The sequence below is a fragment of the Adiantum capillus-veneris genome, chromosome 30 (genome assembly GCF_014529385.1).
Source record: "Adiantum capillus-veneris isolate H3 chromosome 30, ASM1452938v2, whole genome shotgun sequence".
Classification (NCBI taxonomy): Eukaryota; Viridiplantae; Streptophyta; class Polypodiopsida; order Polypodiales; family Pteridaceae; genus Adiantum; species Adiantum capillus-veneris.
Genome location: NC_140960.1, coordinates 79,498,360 through 79,519,717, shown reverse-complemented (window position 1 = coordinate 79,519,717; position 21,358 = coordinate 79,498,360).

The window sequence follows — 21,358 nt, the reverse complement described above, 5'->3', positions numbered from 1 at the left end:
ATCGGATCTCAGATTAATAGAAAGAGTCTACATCAAACAAGGTGACCTAACTAAGCAAAACTTTTTGCTAATGAATCGACATCTTTACTCCTATAGAATCAATATGCATACTGCTCAACAACACTTTGTAGTTGAGAAGCGAAATGTGACCCTTCATCTGTCAAGCTAACACAAATTGCACACTCTTAGTGTAAAGCAAATAACTTATATATTAACAAAAAGACTTTAGAAAAAATGGCACAAATAAATAGCTTATATTTAATTTGCGGGTGCTATATTTAGGACGATGAGTCAAAATATGGCCAAAACATGGAAGGCATCATATAGCTTTGACGACTCTAATGATGAACTGGCTCCGATCGTGATCCTACTCTGTGGCCCTAAGGAAATGGCAATCTCTTCAATCAACAAAACTGCAAACTCTCTCGCCTAGCTCATTTGAAATGTATAGCAAAATGGAAAACCTTTAGAGCCCTTTGCCTTCCTTATAGGCTCAGTATCTGAAACTAGAAGCATCCAATGCAACTCTTTCTAATCGGCATCGTAGAACAAAGCTTCTGCAACTGTGTCTTTCAATGGCTTTCGATGCAAATGAGTACTTGTATCCGTGTTGTTAAGACGCAATCTATGACAAAAGCCTCAAAACTTGTGGAACTCGTCTAGCTTAAGGATAATCTCATCTAGAGAAGAATTGTGCATGTAACCATTGGCCTTCCAATTCTAGTATGCCTCATTATTGATGTTTGTAAAGGCTGTATTTTAAGTAAGATGCAGTGTTCTAAGTTTCCAAAGGATGGTTCAGTTAGAGCCACATGCAGGTTGCAACTTGTGCATAATGATGTTTGTGGGCCCATGCAAACTCCGTCTTTGGGCAAATACCTTTACTTCGTGACTTTTATTCATGATTACTCCAGGCATGCATGGGTGTATCCATTGAAGGCAAAGTCCAAAGTATTTATGTGCCTCAAACAATTTCTGGCTATGGCTGGAAATGTCTCGAAATGTATTGTGGACACCCTCCGTTCCAATCAAGGGGGGAGTATATGTCTCTCATGAATTTAATGCATTTCTAGCTAGTCGTGGGATAAAACACCAATGTACAGTGCCTTATACGCTTCAGCAAAATGGTGTTACTGAGAGGAAAAACATGTCACTTACGGAAATGGCACGATGTATGGTCAAAAGTCAAGCTTTGCTACATTCGTTTTGGCATGAAGCCATCATGTGTGCCACTTGTGTACTAAACATGTGTCCTACGAAAGCTTTGCAGTCTATGACTCCATATGAAGCATGGCATGATAGAAAGCTTTCTATAAAGCACATGTGTATTTTTGGTCATTTGGCATATGCTTTGGTTCCACAAACACAACGCAAAAAATTGGATGATAAGGTTGTCAAATGTATTTTTGTTGGTTATAGTGTTAAAAGCAAAGGTTATAGGTTGTATCATCCACATACAAAGCGTATTCTGGTTTCACAGGATGTTGTGTTTGTGGAAGATTCTTTTCAGCCCTTGTTGTCATGTAGTAGAGACAGTAATGTAAGCTCACATGACATTTATGACACTTTGTTGCCTCTTTTCAGTGGTGGAAATTCGAATGTAAATTCCACTGAGGCAATTACAGCCTATGGGGGTTTCTGAAAATGTTACAGATCAGTCTATTATTGATGCAGATGTACATGATGTACTTGACGAGGAAAGGGATGAGAATGAGCAGGCTAGAGGTATGCCTAAATGGCTGGTGCATACTTTGTGTGACAATAAATTGGAGGCACCTTTATCTAGTCGTACTCATTCAGGTTCTCACCATGCATCTTATGCATCAGATTGTTATGCTTTGGCTGTGTCTAGCTTACATGATGTTGAGGAACCTCTGTCTTTTTGATGAAGCATAGAATTCAAAAAATTGGATGGTTGCCATGCAATCAAAATATGATGGACATTATAAAAAATGACACATGGACTTTATGTGATTTGCCTCCTGGCAAAAAGGCCATTGGTACGAAGTGGGTTTACAAGTTGAAAGGCAAGCTAGATGGTGAGATTGATCGCCATAAGGCTCGACTTGTTGCAAAAGGTTATGCTAAAAAAAAACATAGATTATGAAGAGACTTTTGCTCCAATTTGTCGTATGACTACTGTGCGTTTTCTATGTGCATTAGCAGCTATTTGGTTGGGATGTACATCAATCAGACATTGTTACTGCTTTCTTGAATGGTGACATATTTGAGGAAGTTTATGTAATGCAGCCTCACGGTTTTATCAAGAAAGGACAAGAGGATAAAGTGTGCAAATGTAACAAAGCTTTGTACATGTTGAAGCAATCTCCTTGTGCTTGGTATGAGAAGACTGACACTCATTTGGTCAAACGAGGCTTTTGTAACAGTCCAACAGAAAGCACATTTTATGTAAAGCGTGAGGGTGATGTACTTCTCATTGTGATTCTTTATGTGGATGATTTTTTGATGTCATAAAATCTAAAATCTAACCAACCCAATTTATTTTCTCATATTAAATTGATCATTTAATGTGGGATAATAAATGGGAACAAGGATTAGAATATAGACATGTGCTTATGGATCTATGTCAACATGGGGCCAAGGTTAAAGGAGTCCAAATGAGAGATGGTATGTTAAAGAGCAATGCTACTTATGGAGCTTAAAGACCTTAGGGTTAGTTTCATTAAAGACCTTCAAAAGTTAGTGTTAAAAAGTCCTTTGACCTTAGGCAAGCTAGGGTTGATCTTGAGGTGGGAACCCTACCCAAGCATGAGGTGTTTGTCGGCTTGCTAGCTAAAGTGCTTAAAATGTTTGTGGGAACCTTGCCCAAAGCTTGAGGTGATTTTTTATGCTTAAAACGACTAAGTGTTCAATTCAAATACAAATTCTCAAGAGGCATCAACGGTTTCCATGCTTGATTGACTAAGTGCTTGAAGTATTCAATTCAAACCAAAAAACTTAAGAAGCATAAAAGAAACATGTTCAAATGATCCTCCGCATGTGGCCCTGATGATGTGCTTGAATCCTATTGGATAGGTTTTAAAGAGGTATAACGAGAATTTAGATGCATAAAAATAAATAATAAAGTTATTTCTCTCAAAGAGGGAAAAGAGGACACATATCCAAATGAAATAATTAAGTAATAAGAGAGAGAGAGAGAGAGAGAGAGAGAGAGAGAGGTGTGGACCAAGCATAAGAGGGGGGTATACTCTCCCACACACACACACACACACACACACACACATTCTCTCATTGTGTGGAGTGCAAAGTGCAAGAGCTCCATCTCCTTTTCCAAGCTTTTTGAAAAGTGGAGAGCCTACACCAACACTCTTGGCTATGGAATGCAAATCCAACCAAGATCCATGCTTCAAACTTAAGCTTGCCGTCTTCTTCATCTTCATTACTATGCTATTATGGTATGCTAACAAGAAGAGTGATGATAAGTGAGGAACTATTTCTTTTTCCTATGGATGATTCTTCTTCCTCATCCCTACCAGGAAGCGCATCGCCTAACAAGCCTCCTTATCGAGTTTCCCAAGCTGCAAGAGGAGATCATGAGGCAAGTACAAGAATTGGTAGACAAAGGAATGGTGAGGCCTAACTCCTCTCCCTTTTGTTCTCTAGTCCTTTTCGTGTAAAAGAAAGATGGTACTTATTATATGTGTGTTGATTATTGAGCACTAAACCATATCACTATCAAAAACAGATTTCCCGTGCCTTGGGTAGAAGATATGTTTGATAAGCTACAAGGATCTACCTACTTCAGTAGGATTGACCTTAAAAGTGGCTATCATCAAATAAGGATTGGATGAAGATATCCTAAAGACCGTGTTTTGTACAACGTTTGGTCTTTATGAATATCTAGTCATGCCTTTTGGCTCGACCAATGCACCTGCCACATTCAATCGTTTGATGGAGAAAATATTTAGACCCTACCGCAAGTTCACTGGAGTGTTCTTTGATGATATCATCGTCTACTCAAAGTCCTTGGAGGAACACAAGCAACATCTCCAAGTGTTTTTTCAAGCATTGAGGTAGAACAAGCTTTTTCTCAACCAAAAGAAAATCGAGTTTTTCCTTCAAGAGATTCAATACTTAGGTCATATTATTTCTCAAGATGGTATCTGTATGGATCCATCAAAGTTAGAGGTAATAAAAGCATGGCCTAATCCAAGGAATCTACATGAACTAAGAAGCTTTATTGGTATGTGTGCATACTATAGATGCTTCATAGCAAAATTTTCTCAAATAGCAGGACAGTTACATGACTTAACAAAGAAGAACATTAAGTATTCATGGACTGCTAAGGAGAAAAAGAAGCTTATCTCTCAACTAGTCCTCATGCTTTCGGATCTCTCAAAGCCATTTGAGGTCCAATGTGATGCTTGTGGTGATTGCCTTGGAGTAGTCTTGCTTCAAGAAGGGCATGCCATAGCATATGAGATGTGAAGGCTCAATACGGATGAACGAGTCTTGGGCATTTTTGAGAAAGAGCTTTTAGCTATTCTACATGCCCTAGACACATGGAAGCACTATTTATTGGGGACTCCATTCATTTTACAAACAGACCACCAAAGTCTCAAGTATTTCATGACGCAAACCAAGCTTTCCGGCAAACAATTGAGGTGGGCAAATTTTATTTCACAATTTTATTTTCATATTGCTCACATTGTTGGTAAGCACGCCGATGCATTTTCACGACGACCAAAAGACAATGCGGTGTCTATAGCAACTCACAATGATCTATCTTCTATGATAGATGAGTATGCTACTGACCCTAAATTTAAAGATGTAATGTCAGCCCTTGCTTCGGGGAAGAAAGAGAAACCATTCACCTTGCAGGATGGTTATCTTCTCCATGGCAATAGGCTATGTGTTACCCACTCCCTTCATGAGAAATTCATGTATGAATCCCATGCTCCTCCCTATGCGGGGCATAGAGGCATTCAACCTACTCTTCGAGGAGTAGAGACATACTTCTATTTGCCTATCATGAAAGTGGACATACAAGAGTATGTTTCAAAATGTGTGGTATGCCAAAAGACTAAGCATGATAAGGGAAGAAACATGGATTACTCCAGCCATTGCCAATCCCTAATTCACCATGGGAGAGTATATCCATGGATTTTATCTTTGGATTACCCAAGTCTATCCATGGGAATACGGGAATATGGACAATAGTCAACAGGTGTAGCAAGTAAGCACACTTTATTCTTGTCAAAAAGACTATTAAAACACACCACATTGCAACCATCTTCATATCTCAGATTTTCAAACACCATGGATGACCAGTAATTTATGGAAAGGTTTCTTTGAAAATCTGGGTACAAGATTGAACTTCTCTTCGGCCTATCACCCACAAACGGATAGCCAAAGTGAGATAGCCAATCTTACAACACTCGATCTACTAAAGACTCATGTTACAGAAGTAGATCAACGCTCGAATGGGAGAAGTACTTACCCCTTATAGAGTATGCGTACAATAATAATGCCCATACTACTATAGAAAAAGCACCTTTTGAGATCATAGAGGGAAGACCTAAAAGTCCCTTGGTACTTAAAGTACATGGGAAGATCTTCACTGTGCTGCTGACGAGTATAGCCGTGACCTACAAGAATCATTTCAAAAGGTTAAGGAGGCTATATCCATCTCTCAACAAAAGCAAAAGGCCATTGCTAAGACAAGCACAAAAGGGCCTTAACATTCAAAGAAAATGATTGGGTCTTACTTAAGTTTCCAAGGCTCGATTGAGGCAAACGACGGGCAAAAATCCTATGGGCCATCAAAAGTATTATGCTAAATTAGCAAAAGGATACTATGGTCCTTTTCAAATTTTGAAGCCAATCAATGACATGGCTTATCAACTCACGTTGCCCAACCATTGGCTCATACACTATGCTTTTCATGTGAGCCTACTTAAGCCCTACAAAGGAGAGCCACCAAGAGAACCAATTATTGAAGACCCTCCAGAAATCGAAGACCAAGAAGAGGTGCTACAACCCGAAGCTATCCTTTGGCATGAAGACAAGGTACTACGGCATGGTAAGATTATCCGACGGTATCTTATTAAGTTTAAAAACTATCCTTTTGAAGATGCTAGATGGATGCAAGGATACAGCTTAAGGATAGTATGAACCTTGTCAATGCTTACAAATGCTACACTAGAGTAAGCAAATGTAAATGATTTCTAAATGAACAATGTTTTTGTCTTATAAGATTAATCCTTTTTTGTGCATAAATTTAAATAGTATGCATGCTTAGAATCATGTTTGTGATGACGACATCACTCAAACACCAAGTAGAATTTGTCACTCTACTTTGGGAATATGATATGGACTAAAGAGCAGATATTCTTGCGGCAGCTACGTCTCCCAAGCACCTTATGGACTAGTCATCCATTCTTGAATGATGTCACAGGGTGAAAAGGGATCCTCTACCCGCTAAGAAACGTAGACTAATGACTAAGACTTTATCTCTCCTACCTCATAGTCGAGGACGGCTATGATTTCAAGAGAGAGGTAATGTCATAAAATCTAATATCTAACCAACCCAAACTATTTTCTCATATTAAACTGATTATTTAATGTGGGAGAATAAACGGGAACAAGGGTTAGAATATAGACATGTGCTTATGGATCTATCTCAACACGGGGCGAAGGTTAAAGGGGTCCAAATGAGAGATGGTATGTTAAAGAGCAATGCTACCTAATGGAGCTTAAAGACTTTAGGGTTAGTTTCATTAAAGACCTCCAAAAGTTAGTGTTAAAAAGTCCTTTGACCTTAAGCAAGCTAGGGCTGACCTTGAGGTGGGAACCCTACCTAAGCATGAGGTACTCGTCGGCTTGCTAACTAAAGTGCTTAAAATGTTTGTGGGAACCTTGCCCAAAGCTTGAGGTGATTTTTATGCTTAAAATGACTAAGGTTCTTGAAGTGTTCAATTCAAAGACAAACTCTCAAGAGGCATCAACAGTTTCCATGCTTGATTGACCAAGTGCTTGAAGTATTCAATTCAAACCAAATAACTTAAGAAGCATAAAAGACATGTTCAAATGATCTTCCACATGTGCCCCTCATGATGTGCTTGAATCCTATTGGATAGGTTTTAAAGAGGTCCAATGAGAATTTAGATGCATAAAAATATATAATTAACAAAGAGAAAAAAGAAGACACATCTCCAAATGAAATAATTAAATAATACGAGAGAGAGAGAGAGAGAGAGAGAGAGAGAGATAGTGTTAACCCTCACGGCTCACGGACACCCTATCACCTACGACGGACGTGTATTATGTATTTGGTAGAGTCAGGTACCGAGCTTGTCGGACCAATAGGAAAAGGGTAAGAGTGATCGCCGATGAGAGGCGCACTCTAACCGGGACATTCAAGGGATTAGTTGGCTAAGCATGGGCGCCCAAGTGTGAATGGGGTGAGCTCATATAAAAGCCAACTAAACCTAAAATTCACTCATTCTCTCATTTGTGCAATAGAAGAGTGCTCTTGCTCCATCTCCATCTCCATCTTCTTCTTCTTCACCTCCTTGTGTGTGTGTGTATGTGTGAGAGAGAGAGAGAGTGCGATCGAGCATTGCTGCGGCACGACGGCGGTGAAGTGGTTGAGCGTGACGTAGTGACGTCTCCTTCTTCTTCGCGGCGAGGAATCCTCCACGGCAGGAGCATAGAGGGGTGAGTGACACACCATTGCCTTCTTTTGACCTTACTAGTTAAGCTAGTTGTGTGCTTGGAGCCGTCTATGGCTCGCACACAGTGTTAGGCAAGGCCCTTGCTTCGACAGTGCGGCAAGGAGCGCACATTTTTGGCGCCGCTGTCGGGGAATCGCCCTGCACTAAGCCCAAGAGGCACTTTGTGCTTCTCCTATGAGTTGTTTGTAGTAGGAAAGAAGAGGAAGAGGAAGAGGAATGAGTTGTTTTTCTGCAAGTTGTTAATTTCTGTATTGTTTGCAAGTTCTGTGATTTCTGCATAATGTTGTGTTTTCTGTTTGCATACAGTCTTTGCACAATTAGTAGTCGTTAGCTTGTTTGCAGTGAATAAATAAGTAGGAAGGCAGTTAGCAATTTCTGCTTGCACACAGTCTGTACACAGTTTTCTGTCAAGGTTTGCCTGCACACAGTCTTTGCACAGTAAGGTAGTGAGAGAGGAAGTAGGTGGATAGTTAGCTCATTGTCAGCAAGCAGTTAACAGATTAGTTAGTGGTTAGCAGCACTGTTAGGAAGTAGATACGGTAGTGAGCTGTCTCTGAGCTGTTGACTAGGAGGTTAGGTAGGTGACAGTGTGTGTGGTCAAGAAAGGGTCACCAAAACCGCGCGTAGTCGTCGCCCAAAAATTTAAAAATAAAAATAAAAAAACCGAAAATATTTAAGCGTGAGTGACTAGGCGGCTACACTAAAATTTTGATCGGGATTAGACTCACTCTTATATATATACCCTACCCCCTCAAGAGGGAATGAGAGCATGTGGGGCAAGTCCTCCACTCTCCTCCCTTCTCTTCCCACTTGCACCCTTAGACTTTCTAATTTGGGCCTAGTTCCCTACTAGAAATTGACGGTTTTAGGGATTCCGAGGGCATAAAGTGACCAAACAGAGGGCTGTAAAGCATGGCACGTCCCTCTGACCGAGACGCTCGTTTTGAGCTATCATACGTTCAAAAAAAAAGGACTAAAAAATTAAAAAATTAAGAAAAGACTTGGGTTGCAAAACACCCAAAAATACTAGGTGAGCAGCCTTCACGGGCACTCACTGACACTTCTAGGGGATCCAAGTCATATGAACCTACGCTCTGGACGAGTGTTAGAGCACGAGCATATTGGTAGTGCCTCCATTTACGCGGGCACCCATTATTCCTCCACCCTAGGTTCTGGACCTTCGGCCGGGACTCAAGGTAGCGCGACCCAAGATCCTCATATCGCGTCTAGTGATTCTTCCTCTGACTACGAAGTCATGGAGGGGTATCCTACACCAAACCCTGATAGTTCAAGTCAAGACATGCATGCCATGGGCCCACGGCCCGGGTCCAGCGTGTTTAGCCGCTTAAAAGAGACCCTTAGTAGAGCTACTTGCTCCGAACATGCGGTTAATGAAATAAATGAAGGGAGTGGGGAAGTAAATTCGTCATTCATGCCTAAAATAGACCCTATGCTTCTTGAGAGTGTGCATGTGAATGTTCCATCCACTGCACCTCCTGATCCTTTAGGACTATCTCCCTCTGAGGTTTTACTACCCGATGGTAGGAGTCTTGCCGAAGTACAAGAGATCGAACGCTATATGCAAGCAACAAGGGAGAGGGAAATTGAGAACCTACGAAGGCTAGAACAAAGTCGAGCCCTGAAAGCAAAGGCTCCTATGACAACAATCATGCCAGCCAAGCAACCGAGTACTCCCAAGGTAGCAGTCATGGAGGGGCAAGCGATGGGGAGCAATAATGCTTCCACTTCGAGGGAAACCTCCAGCACGCCAGGCCTAGATGGGATATTCCTAAACAAAAATTGGGAGTATGACCTACAAGCAGAAGCTTTAACTGATCAGTACACATGACACACCTATCATGTGGGTTGGTTAGATGTTCTACAATCCACATCGGGTGCTACTAGCATAGATGAGCAACAACAGAAAGTCTGTGATGTCCTCCATAGGATTGTCGAGTTAGAAAGATAGAACACAGGGATCAACATGCCTTCAACAGGCCTAATGAGATTCTTGGATACGGGAAAGGCCAACCAACCAACCCTGTCACAAATGGAGACTCCCTCGGTGAGCCCCATTGATCCTCCATATGTTGTTTCGCCAGGAGCCTCAGTACAATCTGAGCCCACAAGTGGCAGCTTTACCTTCCCAGATCTAGCTCATCTTTCTCTTAATGACACTACGACTACCATGCATATCCCAGTGGTGAGCATGACAAGAAGTACACCATGGAGTTCATTTGTTAACACTGCGCCGATGCCTAGTAGCACAGTGCCCCCAACTATACCTACATGTATGTATCAATCATGTGCACCTGTCGTACCTCAGTCTCATGTAGCTCCTACACCTCCAATTATTCCAAGAGCTTACAATCCACAATGGAATTATCCAAGCTCTTATACAAGTGGAGCCATGCCATTTAATAATAACATGCCATATCAGGCACCCCCTATGCCTAGGGCCACGCCTGTAAACTTTGGACCACCGTCTGGTACACCACCATACGAAATTTGGGACCCAAGAGCCGCGCGTATGCCAAGGCCAAGGCCAACTCCCATCTCACATGTGGTTCCAAGAGCACATACACCCATTATACTTGCTCAAATAGGAGATTTGGCAGCATTTGCTCAAACTATCGGTCGCTCTATTGCGGAAAACATGCGTAGTGCACCTGATAGAGAGCCTAGGAGCAAGGCAGTTCAAGTAGCTAAGCTCACACAGAAATTCAATGGAGAGGGAGATGCTAGAAAGCATATGGAAGTCTTTGAACATGTGTGCGATTCCTTGGAAGAGCACAATGAGCTACATAAGTGTAAGGCTTTGAGTTTGACCCTAAGCGGAAAGGTTGGAGATTGGTATAGAACCTTAAGAGTAGAAGAGAAAACGATCTACTCTACTCTTAGGAGATTGTTCTTAAAAGAATACATACGAGAGGGAGTACTTTGGGGTGTAGCCTCTCAGCTTCAGAAAGCCCAACGAGAAGAAGGTGAATCCGTGAGAGACTTCATTAGTCGCCTAAAGAATTTGAATTCTCGATGCAATCCAAACGAGCGATTCAACAACAACCAATTGCTCGATAGATTCATTAGGGGACTACGACATGAAAGTATCTATAATGGACTAGCCATTAGAGGTATCACTACTTGGGAAGCAGTCACCATGAATGCAATCCAATTGGAGGATAATTTAATAATTGCAGGAGAAAGAGTGTCTGCCGAGCCGAAGTCTAGTAGCTCGCAAGCATCAGGGCATGAGCCAATGAAGATAAAGCCAATCGTGAAAGAGCAAACAATATCTGAGATGACTTTGGCAGATCTCACCAAGGCCATCCAAGAAAGCCTTAGGGGTAATCGTGCTCCACAAAACACTCATATGCATCCAAGAAGGGAGCAACAATGGTGCTCAATTTGCTTGGGCCTACATACTACGAGTGAATGCCCTACTTTCAGAGTAAAGTTTAACGGGACTTGTAACGCGTGTGGTAGGTATGGCCATCAAGCGAAGGATTGCCTAATGCTTAAACGCATCATGGAAAATAGACCGCCTATAGCTTGGGCAGACTCACCTCGAGTTCCTGCATTGATGCCTACCCCACCCATGGAGCAACAATTGCCATTACAGCACATGGTCCCTAGAACCCAAAATGTGGTCCAAACCACGCCGTTGCCACCTCCAGTGCTAGGACCGCAACCCCCTCATCCAAGAGTTACACCTATGAACCAAATAGGTTGCGAGTCATCTAGTACTTATGTAGATTGCGAAGAGGACATAGACCCTAGTATCACCTATGGAGTCGACATGCATGAGGAGTGTCCCATGTACTATATGGAAGACCATTGGGGACAACTCAAACCGGTATATCAAGCTACTGCGCTAGCAGCAAGAGGCCAAAATATTAATAGTTTTGCCAGGAGACCACCTCTTCAGTGCTACGAATGTGGTGGACCACATCGAGTAGCTGAGTGCCTCATTAGAATGCAAAAGAATGCTGCACTAATGCAAACAAGTCAAGGGAATGCATTGGCAATGCCAATACTCACTTGTAATCGTTGTGGCATAGATCATTTGATCGCACAGTGTCCTAACAATCCAAACGCACTGAAAATCACACCATTGAACATAATAGAGATTGTTGATGGGACACCACCAACTATAAACATAGCACCAGTGAATGCACTCACACGGTCGATGCTCCAAAAGCAAAATTACATCCTCGAAGAGAGAGATGCTGCATCCATTGGTCGAGCGAGAAAGAAGAAAACACGAAGAAAGAAATCCCTTAATGCTTCTAGCTCAAAACCTAGTTCAAAGACTAACATAGGGACAGGAGAGGATCCCGTGTATATGAATGACCCTGAGGATGACTCAGATTCGATAGAGACCACAGAGACCAAAACTGTTACTACAAAGGAAAAAGCCAGTGAGGAGGATCACGAAAGGGAATTACGACGAACACCAAAAGAGTATTCAAAGTTAAACCACCCAGTTGCGAACCCCCAAGATAAGCCACGAGAGACAAAAAATGAGGATTGCAAGAGAAAGATTGGAACCTATCCAAACCCAACAGTGGAAATTGAACGAGTCCAACAATTGAGGGGTTTGGTGGAAGAAACTCAACGAACATTAGAACCTGAACCCAAACATATCCAGATGTCGGACACAGTGTTTCCCACACAAGTTCAACCTCACAAGAACTACAGGCCGTTAGCTATACCCAGTATCATTCGGGAAGAGAGTGAGGGTAGGACATCTGAAAGTGGACACACACCTTTCCTACTAGAGAGAATGTTTGGTGAGGGAATGCCCGACCCCCTTGAGGAAGTGGAGATTCCATCTTCACCATTCTCTTGTCAGGGTCCTACGTCCCACAAGATGCCATTAAATGTTGACAAATTGATGGATTTCATGTCTTCAGAAGTTAGAACCACCATCATGTCCAAACTATATAAAGACCCCGAGCTAGTCTCAACTCTTCGAGCCTTCCTCAATGGAGAATTACAGGCCGGATTACCACAGTTTGCACATATGAACAAACCTGACTCGGTAATGAATGATGAGGAACATTTAGCACCACCATCTGACCTAGCGGGACATGAATCTGTAATTGAGGTACCCATTAACAAGTTGGGGCAATACTTTGAAGGTGATGAATCTAATGCTACTCTACCAATCACTACTAAAGGATTAACTGTAAAGGGGGTCCTTGACGGTGGTGCGGGAGTCAGCATGGTGACAAAGAGTTGTTGGGAGTCTATGGAGCGACCTCACCTTGAAGCCACAAGCGTCGTGGTAAAAATGGCTAATGGATCTATTGTTACGCCTATTGGAATGCTAAAGGATCTCAGAATCAAGGTCTTGGGACACAAGGTAAGGCAGACTTTCATTGTTATGGATTTTTCCAAGCATCCTATGTCATTTGAGATGATCTTAGGGCGTCCATTCATGAGGGAAGCAAAAATGGTGCATGACTGGTCCAAAAACCACGTCTACTTACAGTTCCAAGACTCTGTCATTCGAGTTGATCTTTTAAGTGGTCGAACGCATCCTCTAGGAAATAAATTCATCATTGATAATCGATCAGACACAACAATTCACTCAGCTCCATTACAGTATTGTTACATGTGTAACAAAGACACTGATATTGGGGAGAACTCTCCTTATATGGATATCCTACCCTGAATGGCTGAGTCAGACAATGTCGATTGGGTACACCTAGCGGCAACTATAGATACATGGGGAACTAGAGGAACAACCTGGGTAACACCAGATGGGGAAGAGATACCACACATTGCACCAGTAAACATGTTAGGTGTAGCGCATGTAACATCCGATGATAAGAAAGAGGCACACCTACCTGAGAGTGAAACTGATGATTCCTCAAAGGCTTCAGGCCAATACACATCAGAAACGGAATCTCAGGGAGAAATGGATTCAGAACCTGAGGAAACATCGAGTGAGCCAAGTATAGAAACTGAACACTCAAGGCCTAGTACGACCATCTATGGTAATTTATATGAGAGTGAAGAAGATACAAGCGAAGACCTATCAAGCGAGTCGAGTTCAAATATTTACCAAAATCAAAACCTTAACAAGAAACAAAGGTCATATAAGAGACGACGATATCGAGCAAATGTGAGAGCTAGGATAAACAAGGAAAGATCTACTGCATAATGGCTTAACTATCTAGGGGCATGTGATGCTCATCGAAAGCTAGTAGACAATTGGGGTGAACATCTCCAGAGTGTCATGTGGTGCAGCCCGCGACCCATTGACCTCGCTCAATTAGAGGTTACAAAGCCGAAATTGAGTCGAACTATAAGAAGACGTCAAAACCGAGAGTTGCACAACAACAAAAGGAGGCAGAACTAAAAGAAAAGTCTCCGTCAGGACAAGAGCCTACTGACTTACATACGGCTCTTGAACATTTTAGATCTTATACCACGGGGGAGTGAAAGGTTGTGTATGCCAAAGCCCAACGAATACCTACCAATGGAAGCAGTGGAGTCTATGATGGTCCAGCGGTAGTTAAAGAGATAGAATTAGCAGAACCAGGTGAGGAGTCTAAACCAGTCTTTATTGCTCAAGACCTTGCCGAAACTGAAGAGGCTGTACTTAAGGAGCTCCTCAAGGAATACAAGGATATCTTTGCTTGGACATATCATGACATGAAGGGCGTTCCACCTTCTGTGGTGCAACATACAATTCCCATGATCAACACTGCTAAACCCGTCCAGCAACGACCCTATCCAATGAATCCTAAGTACGCCAAAATTGTACAAGAGGAGATTGAAAAACTTATCCAATGTGGATTCATATACCCTATTGAGCACTCAAAATGGATTTCTCCAATAGTCATTGTGCCAAAAAAGAATGGGAAACTAAGAGTGTGCGTGGACCTAAAGAAAGTTAATGCAGCTACTAGGAGAGATCATTATCCCTTGCCATATTCAGAACATGTGCTTGAAAGAGTTGCGGGCAAGGAAGCTTATAGCTTTTTAGATGGGTACTCTGGTTACAATCAAATCACAATTGCATTAGAGGACCAAGCTAAAACTGCTTTTATCATAGAGTTTGGAGTGTTTGCATTTCGTGTTATGGCTTTTGGCTTAACGAATGCCCTTGCTACATTCCAACGATTAATAAACACTGCGTTTTAAGAATTTCTAAGGGAGTTTTGTGAAGCTTTCCTAGACGACCTTTGTGTTTATTCTTCTTGGGAGAAGCATTTGTTATATCTACAAAAAATATTTGAAAGGTGCAGATTTTATCGCATCTCATTGAACCCTTTCAAATGCCAATTTGGGTTAAGCATGGAGTCATTCTAGGGCATATAGTGTCCAAGAACGGGATATCCACAGATGAGAGTAAGATTAAAGCCATTGCCGATTTGCCACCACCTACTAACTATAAAGGAGTTCAAAGATTTATGGGCCATGTTGGTTATTATCGAAGGTTTATTTTAAACTTTGTCGAGATAGCGCGTCCATTGTACAAGCTTCTTATCGAGTTTCACTGGACGGAAGAATGTCATCAATCTTATGAGTTATTAAATAAGGCCCTAACAAGTGCTCCAATCTTGCAAACACCTGATTGGAATGTACCTTTTCATGTGCATATTGATGCATCAAATTTTTCTATTGGGTGTGTTCTAACTCAACCAAGAGAACATAAATTGGACTACCCTATTAGCTTTGCAAGTCGCCAATTAAATGATGCCGAGATGAACTACACTACTATAGAGCGCGAAGGTCTAGCTATGATTTACGCAGTAAAGAAATTTCACTATTACCTTCTTGCTACCAAGTTTGTGTTTTATGTGGATCATCAAGCATTGCTATATTTGGTAAACAAGCCGTGTTCCACATGTCGAATTACACGATGGTTGTTAATTCTTCTTGAGTTTGACTTCATCGTTGTTGTGAGGCCTGGGAGGAAACATGTCATGGTGGATCATTTATCTCGTATCCCTAATGGCGAAGCTCCTACGGGGGTTGATGATGAATTGCTTGATACTCCTTTGTTCATTGTTGAGACAATGCCTGAATAGAGTGAAAAGATTGTTAACTTCTTAGTTAATGGTTTTCCACCCAAAGAACTTCGAAAAGATATAGCTCGAAAATTAATCAAGGAATGCGAGCCCTATTGCTTACTGGTTGGAACTCTCTATAAGAGAGGAAAAGATGATGTTCTTAGACGTTGTGCCCGCGAGGATGAGTATTTATATATTCTACAAGAGGCACACATGGGCGTAGCTGGTGGTCACTTTTCAGGAAACTTGACTGCTCGAAAGATCTTACAGTCAGGCTATTGGTGGCCCACTCTGTTTAAGGATGCATCACTTTTTGCAAAGGGATGTGATGAATGCCAACGCTTCAAGAAACCACAAAGAAGTGATAGGATGCCTCTACATCCCATCAAGGTAACCCAACCATTTGAAAAGTGGGGCTTAGACTTTGTAGGACCGATTAGTCCGGCTGCACGTAACACGCAATCACGATATATCATTGTGGCTACCGACTATGTAACCAAATGGGCTGAAGCAAAAGCAACACGGAAGGCGGATGCAAAAACAACAGCTAAGTTCCTCTTTGAGAACATTATCACACGATTTGGATGCCCCTTTGAACTTATGAGTGACAATGGAACTCATTTTATAAATGAAGTAATAAAAGAACTCACATCAAACTTCATGGTATCTCACCACAAGTCTACACCCTATTATCCCCAAACAAATGGCCAAGCTGAGAGTACCAACAAAACTCTCATCTCCATTTTGACAAAGACAGTCGAGGCTCATCGCACTGATTGGGACCTAAAGCTTACATCAGCTTTATGGGCTTATCGTACTGCGTATAAAGTTGCTATTAATTGCACACCATTTAAGATGGTGTATGGCCAGGAAGCAGTTATGCCATGGGAGTTTGTCATTCCTAGTTTTCGAGTAGCTTCTCAAGAAGGTTGGGATGGTAACCCCTTAGTGGAGCGATTATATATCCTGGAAAGGCTAGATGAAGAGAGGCAATTAGCTGTGCGAAATGCTCTAGTGGAGAAGGATAGGAGAAAGAAGTGGTTTGATAGCCATTTAAAGGATAAAGACATCAAGGTTGGTGATAAAGTTCTTATGTACGGGATACGTAATGAAAAGAAGAAATTGAAATACACTGGTAAGGGACCATATCGAGTGTGTGAAATTACCCCACAAGGTACCATTCGTGTGGAAACTCTAGATGGAGTTGAAACCATTGGATTCCTTAATGGGAGTAAATTCAAAAGATATTATGATCCTTTAAGCCAGGAAGAGTTGCAAGCCATCCATCAAAAGAAGGCTGCCAAGGAACAAGCAGAGCTTTAAAAAATCCAAGCAAGAGTTGAGGCTCGAGAACGACAACAACGTCTTAGACGCCAACGAGAGGCTAATCTGGGAATCACGCAAGCATTTTTCGAAGACACAGATGACGACTCATTAGAATCTGAGCCACCCCTACGATACCCAATTGAGCTAAATAGCCCCTATGGAAAAGTACTATACAATGCCTTATTAGATACGGGAGCTAAACACAATTTGTTATCCTATGGAGTTTGGTGTCAATTAGGGAAACTGACCCTATCCCCGAGTACGATGCAAGTCAAGGGCATTAATAAAAAGAAAACTGCTATTCTTGGAGTCCTTCAGACCCCTGTTGTCTATGACAATGGAAGCATAGTGCAGAGGTTTCTGGTCATGCCCGCGGGAGCTATGGAAGGCAACGTAAACCTGGGACGCACGTGGATGTTGGCAACCAAATGCACTATTGATTGGGATACTGGTAGTGTCACGACGCGACCACCGACTCTTACCCCTATCATTCAAGCAAAGTCACCTACGTTGCAAACTCTAGCAAAGTTGAAGGATAGCCAACATTCACAAGCCAAGGTGGTTAACTCGTCTTTGCCGGCTACCCATGAACCTAGCACTTCAACACTTGTAGTTGCAGCAAGCAATAATATTGCAAGTACTCAACCTGCACGACCTAAGAGTACATACCAATGGGTCCCCAAGGCCTTACTTCCAACTACCTCAACCCTCCCATCCATTCCAAGAAAAAATTTCCCCAGAAAACCAAGAGCGCACCCTAGGAGAGTCAAGACCAAATCACGATGGATTCCAAAACAACTATTAGAAGCCCAAGGCTACTATGATGGAAATGAGCAAATTTGGGTACCTAAACGTAAAATGTGTCCTTCCCTATCGACAACAAACCCATATGAGTCAAACAGTGTAACGCTAAAGCCAATGGCAGACCGTGGGAAGGGAAAGATCACAGAATGCTACACACCTAGTCCAGAGCTAGTTTGGGCTCCAAGGCAAAACCAATTTATTCCACCTAGCTCAGGAAGAGGGGAGTTCCATGAAGCTTCTAGCTCCTCATGTAATACATCCATAGAGGTAAAAGCTTCTACACATCCTCCATCTATAGTAGTGGACCTCCATGAAACTACAAAAGAATCCACACCTCCCAGTGTTCAAGAATCACCTGATGAACCACTTCAAGTTCGATCCTGGGAGAGTACCTTACCACCCTTGCAACTTGACGAGGCACCTAGGGTAATAGAAAACTACTGGCAAGAATCCTCACCTATTACCGACTGGAACAATTGGTTTCAAAGGGTGACGACATCATTTCAAACGGTATGATCTACCCAAGGAAGGGGGGAGTGTTTGTGGACATCCATCATTCACTTGCTTCCCTCTCAACCTTTCTCCATGACCTCTTAATCTCCAATATTAGGGAATGTATATATAAAGCCTTATACTCACAAAAACAAGATAAAAAAGTAAAAGAGCAAGAGCCATAACACAAATCATAAAAACAAATTATGCACAAGAACACGACCCTTGTAATATTTGCACTCTAACCATCATCTATTTGCGTGTACAGATATGGCTAGTATGCTAGAGTCATCCACTCCTGCCTTGGGTGAGAGGTACCCTCGTTACTTTTCACAAATATTTCACATGGTCTTTCCAGTGCTTGCATGTGAATGGGATTTGATAGGTACGCTAGCATGTGAGAGGAATTTTGAGGAGTTAGAATGGCTGATACGTTTTTTGACCACGTCTGATCCATACTTAGTAGAGAGCGTTTCTCCCATTGCACAAGCCTACCCTTTTGACCAAGATGACTATAGGCGTCTAGTGACCTTCTTAGTAAACATGGGCACCTATGATGAAGAAGAAAATTTACGCGACTACACGGATGGCACATATGGTCTCATGGATGATGACTTTGTTTATCTCGACGACGAGGATAGGGGTTTAGCCTTAGGGTTTCCCCCCAACCTCTACAATATCCTATTCCCTTGACTCTCTAGGGGGAGTGCAAATAATTAGGTTAGGGTTCCTTATGTTTTTTGTTGTGTTCAATAAATGTTGGTACCTTTTTCCACTAATGTGCCTCTTGGAGGTATTCCTTTTGTTTCCTAGTGTGTACAGGAGCGTGTTGCTATTGATAGGATTTGGACCTTCATGGAATCTTTATCTCGACTCACTCTTCAAATCAAGCGCGACCATCGACACAAACAGGTGTTTCTTGTCCATTAGCATTGCCCCTTATCTTTTTTGCATCTATGATTGTCTGCTTTAATTGTGATTGGTAGCCTAATATTCACCGCATTTGCTTAGTATCAAACATTTAATTCAATGTAATTTTATGTCATAATCACTTGTCTAGGTTTAAAAATCAAGCAGTCCGACTAAGCTAGTTTGACCAAGTTAGGTGTTAGAAATCTTCTCTTAATACCATGGGGAATGCCTTCCTAATAATCAATGGTTACTTAGGTTCTTAATCCGATTTAGGCAGCATTGTGTGAAATGTACTAGGGCTTTCTAGTGGGCTTGACCCTATTGACCTTTAGCTTAAGTATCATAAAGGGAGTTAACTAGTGTGATGAGCCTGGGGAGGTGTATCAATGTTATATGACCCCCCAAAGTTACAAAATTAAAATGCTGAAAATGAACAAACAAAAAATCAAAGTGCCACACTGTAAAATCTTAAGCTGGAAGAGAAATCTCAACTTGATTTGGTACTTCACTCACATGTATTGCCTATGGTACTAGAGCACTAGAGGTTCCCAGTGTGGGCGCTTTTCCTTGAAAAGCAAAAAACCCAAGGCATACAAAATAAGCACACACATCAAATTGAATCAATGTGAAAAGACTTTGGGGGGTCAAAGAAAAAGTAATCAGTCAGGCGATGATTTCATGAGAAATTCCTTTTATGGTAGATTAACTACAAGGTCTTTTAGATATAGCCTCTAGTCAGCCCTCGAACATGAATACTTGGCTCTCGCGATTAAACAACTTAATTGACCACAGAAAATTAAGAAGCTTACCCATGGTATTAATATTCGATCTCTAGTGCCTTTCGACTGTCAAATTAGCAACCCCAAACTTGTTTAATTTTTTACCTTTACATGTGTTTATGCATTTGATTACATTGCAATTTAATGTTCATTGCTGACAAATTGTTTGAAATTCTTTTACCAATCAATTTGTCTACCTAAAATTGCATATGCGTTTTACTCACTTATGAGAATGCAATTATTGTGCCAATGTTGTTTGATTTTGCAGTGACTGAAGAAAGCTAAGGACATTCATCTCAAATGCTCTTCCACCTCGACGATCGAGCTTCAACTCAATAGCTTCTGAGGACGGAATCTACATCAAGAAGGGGGGCATGTTAACCCTCACGGCTCATGGACACCCCATCACCTACGACGGACGTGTATTACGTATTTGGTAGAGTCAGGTACCGGGCTTGTCGGACCAATAGGAAAAGGGTAAGAGTGATCGCCGATGAGAGGCGCACTCTAACCGGGACATTCAAGGGATTAGTTGGCTAAGCATGGGCGCCCAAGTGTGAATGGGGTGAGCTCATATAAAAGCCAACTAAACCTAAAATTCACTCATTCTCTCATTTGTGCAATAGAAGAGTGCTCTTGCTCCATCTCCATCTCCATCTTCTTCTTCTTCACCTCCTTGTGTGTGTGTGTATGTGTGTGTGTGTGTGTGTGTGTGTGTGTGTGTGAGAGAGAGAGAGAGAGAGAGAGAGAGAGAGAGAGAGAGAGTGCGATCGAGCATTGCGGCGGCACGACGGCGGTGAAGCGGTTGAGCGCGACGTAGTGACGTCTCCTTCTTCTTCGCGGTGAGGAATCCTCCACGGCAGGAGCATAGAGCGGTGAGTGACACACCATTGCCCTCTTTTGAGCTTACTAGTTAAGCTAGTTGTGTGCTTAGAGCCGTCTATGGCTCGCACACAGTGTTAGGCAAGGCCCTTGCTTCGACAGTGCGGCAAGGAGCGCACAGATAGAGGGAGAGAGAGAGGTGTGGACCAAGCATGAGAGGGGGGTATACTCTCCCACACACACACACACACACACACACACACACACACACACACACACACACATTCTATCATTGAGTGGAGCGCAAAGTGCAAGAGCTCCATCTCCTTCTCCAAGCTTGTTGAGAAGTGGAGAGCCTACACCAACACTCTTGGCTATGGAATGCAAATCCAACCAAGAGCCATGCTTCAATGCTTAAGCTTGCCATCTTCTTCATCTTCATTACTATGCTATGCTAAGCAAGAAGAGTGATGATAAGTGAGGAACTATTTCTTTTTCC